This window comes from Acyrthosiphon pisum, chromosome X (genome assembly GCF_005508785.2).
Source record: "Acyrthosiphon pisum isolate AL4f chromosome X, pea_aphid_22Mar2018_4r6ur, whole genome shotgun sequence".
NCBI lineage: Eukaryota > Metazoa > Arthropoda > Insecta > Hemiptera > Aphididae > Acyrthosiphon > Acyrthosiphon pisum.
This window is the reverse complement of record NC_042493.1, coordinates 127027664-127031897: the sequence shown is the minus strand read 5'-3', so window position 1 is coordinate 127031897 and position 4234 is coordinate 127027664. Positions and strand designations below refer to the sequence as shown.

Genomic DNA, 4234 nt, shown 5'->3' with positions numbered 1-4234 from the left:
TTACAACAATTACACAAGGTACACAAAATAGGTAATGTCCATTTCATGAAATGAATGTCCATATAATGTATTTTCGTCAAAATTCACGATCTGGACAAATTTCACTATCTGGATATCCAGTTCATGAAATAAGTGGTTTCACTATGTGGATGCGACATATACATTATTTGATTGATATTTTCAAACTTTTATACATTTTCTTATTATTTAATATTCACATACTAGTATACTACTAAATGATAAAAATAGAATTTTTTTACATAGTTATTACATTGTATATCTACATGTAACGAAATATTATTTTTTCATTTTTTTCGTAATTGCTATATTATGTTCACATTTTAAGTGTCTTAGTGTTTTTTGAACTTTTGAGGAGTTATACTTAAATTTACGCAGTTTTACCAACTATTCAATACATACATATTGTAAAGGAAATTGATAGCTCTTTGAAAATATAAACATTTGTTGCAATCAGTTTCAATAGCAATCTACAATAATGTTTTTTTTTAAATAAATATATCGTAGATATTATTGTAACCATTTTACCAACCCAAGTGGTAAGGAGCGGGTAGCGTTATAATTATCAGATTATAATGCACAATACGTCAATACGCCTCTAGATGTCGACAAACTTTGTATGATGGAAGTATCGTTTTTTTTTTTTTTAACGTTTGTTACTTTGTTTCACGAATTAATGATAATAATAGCAATAATAAAATATGTATTACAGAAAAGAATTAGAACGGACCATCGGTGTCGTCCACATATTATAATAATACTAATAATAATATTATACGAATGCCCTCGCACGCACACACACACACACACACACACATATACATCCACGTCACGATCCCTTAGAAGGTACCTCTGCCCACTGCATATGATATAGGAAATAACATATAGAAGAAATTATTATCAGCGGGATTTAGTGTGCGACGTGTATAAAACAATATAGTAAGAGATTATGTTATTATAAAGGTTGGAAGAAAAAAAACCACACGTTTGCTGCCGCACACCACACGAGCTCGGAGCGAAATTTTCATCTGGTCGATGGTGGTTACCTCGGTATACATATTACATTTTATAAAATATTATAATGGCACATGCGCTTATTGTATACTTGTATGTATGTACGTAGGTATGTATGTATGTATGTTGTATGTATGTATGCGGTAGTCGAAGTGGCTCAAAATACGTGGAGGGATGCCTTTCATATTTTATACAGTTTTCATATATTATGGTCATATGGCTTAGACAGTCGTACACCGTGTAGATTATTGGGGGGGAGGTAAGTTTAACACCGTATATTTTTTTTTAAATAGTTATAATATATTTTTTATATATTTTTCATATTATAATATAGTAATATTATATTTTTGGTTGTTAGTTTTATGTCTTACTTTCGCATTTAACTATAATTACCTACATACATTTATTGTATTTATTTTATTTATTATATTTATTAACTTAGGTAAGATTAATCAAAAAAGTTATAACTTTGAACTCTAGAATCGAAAAATCGTATTTTGTGTTGTGAAGTCATTTAACGAAATTAATTAAAAATATATACCAAGCAACGTCAGACGAATCGCAATGGTTTTTCATTAATGCTTTTACATATTTTTCGATGTAGAAAACCTGCTGTTCCCTGTTGTATATGCACAACCTTCCCCAACACAAATATCCATATATATGTATATAAATTATATTATATGGTTTAATGTATTTTGTATTAGGTATTATGTTGGTTGATTCGAACTGCCGATGACTAAATAAACACAAACGTATAATATACGTGTCCAAGGCAGGTACTTATATATTATATTGGTGACACACGGGCGGAGATGGCGATTAGGTATGACAGCGGCCGATAATTTATTATGTTGTTATTATTATAGTCGGAATACTATTATGTGGAATATCTTTCTGTTCAACAGCGTTAGAACCGTTCACGTCTTTAGAATAATATTTTATTATTGCCGCCGGTGGAAATGTGGTTATATATATTCTTTTGTGACTGTCTGTTCACCCTCTTCTCGGTATATTTCCTTTGGCTTATAATAGCGTTCCGAGAACCGGACCCTTACAATACGCCTATGTATACGACCTGTAAAATCTCCGAGTTTACCCATACAACGGACGGACTATCTATATACTGCGGACTGCTCGCCCACGTCGCCAACGAATTTATAATATACTAAACATTCACCTACCATGCGACTTTAACACGAGGTCGTCCAAACATATGAGATATTTATTACTATAAGAAAATTACTGTTTAAACCAACGGGCCAGAAAGCGTACAGGGACAAGGCGCTGTACCGCGGACATCCAATATGCCTCTATGGTGTACCAGAGTAACCAGAGGATTTAATTTGCATTTTATTTCACGTCGTATTGGCTATTATCACCGCATTTAGGTACCTGCCATTATTCATTTCCTACACACAATAATGTTAAGTGCGTTTGCCTTTTAACGCTTACGTTTGCGTGCTCAAGAGGGGAGGTTTCGGAGTTCAAACAATCAAACCCCCGTTGCGTATTTTTTTCTAGGGGGAGGGGGGTTCTCCATGTCTGGACACCCCCCGACTTAAAAAAAAAAAGTCCTAATATATATTAGATATCGGTGTTATCATTTATTTTATAGTATATTAGTATTTACTGTTTTTATTGTATTATAAAATAAATGGTATTTTTATATAAATGGCAATTTGTATATTACTGAATATAATACAATATATTACTGAAATTAATTTGATTAGATTCGACGACACAGAGTTTTATCTACAATTTATCAGGGATATCCAGAAATTATTTTAATTTCAATGTGTAATTACGATGATAAAAATATCCACAGGCCGCAGCGAAAATACAATTACAAAAAAATATTGTGAACGTATGTAGTATAATATTTTAATCTAGTTTACAGTTAAGATAATTATACATTTCATAATGCCAATGAGTATACTAATATACTATTAGGGTTATTAATTTGTCATTCATTTTTTTTTCGTCTACCGTCATGCTGTACCACCGTCCACCACTGTACCAGGTGATTACTGAATAATGTAAGTACTTATTTATTCATATAATTAATCAAATAATTATTAGCACATTGGGGACGAACACCGTTATAGGACAATAAAATAAAATAATCAGAAAAAATATCGATATTCGATATCGATTCAATAAAAATTATGTTACAACTCTGAACTCAATATAAATAAAATATATTAGTAATGTTAATAATTCTAAAAATGTTGTTTGTGAGGTTCAATAGATGTTGGTCACCTCCCGATAAATCACCCAAAATACGCCACTGTCCGTGGACACTTTACAAATATAATATAATATAATTATAATAATTTATTGGGAACAATTGAACACATCTTTGATTAACGCCTGCTCGAATTTTCCGATTTTTTTTTCGGAAATCTATGTATTACAACAAGGAATTAAGGAAGATGTTGCAAAAATTAACTGCCGGAATTCATTAGTGTTTAAATTATAGCCTCGGTGTTGTACGCAATCGTAAAATTAAAAATTTATTACGACGATATTTTACTCACATGGTATCTAATATCATTAATATATCGTTAATCGTTACAAAATAATATTATGAAAAATATAATGAAGAGACATTTAATTCAAAGATTTAAACACAGTCCTCGGTAGTATAGTGGTAAGTATCCCCGCCTGTCACGCGGGAGACCGGGGTTCGATTCCCCGCCGGGGAGGAAATATTTTTGCACTTTTTTTATATAATTTTATATTTTCTTTTACAAAATAATATTATTATTATTTTCAATTTTTGCATTTCTATTCGCAGTAACCATAGGGTACCTAATTACTCTATGGCAGTAACCGGATGTACAGGGCATGTCTAAGTACCGACTATCACCATCGTCATTCATCTGTCTGTATATTTGTTGCTATTTATTTATTGTGTTTGAGGAATAAAATTACTACTATTTAATGCTTAACAATGTAACAATGTATAAATGTATTTAAGTTTTATAATCATTATTTCACATATTACGATTAAAGAAACATAAATTAGCTGTACCTGTCCAATTTTTTATCCGTATATTGGAACTTACATATTATTACGATATAATTATATTGTAATATAAGATAAATTTAACCCGTCGTTGGTGACGCTTTGAGCATTTCGCTCACATAACTGTTATTTTGGGAACCATTGGCTTCAAATTATTTTGGCTTATATCGA

The 4234-nt window shown here is 31.0% G+C and overlaps 1 non-coding gene across 1 annotated transcript; it reads left to right on the top strand.

The window, feature by feature from the left end:
- Positions 1-3668: 3668 nt before the first annotated feature.
- Positions 3669-3740, top strand: TRNAD-GUC. The gene has a single exon. It is a non-coding gene; the product is annotated as a tRNA-Asp (tRNA).
- The last annotated feature ends 494 nt before the right edge of the window (positions 3741-4234 follow it).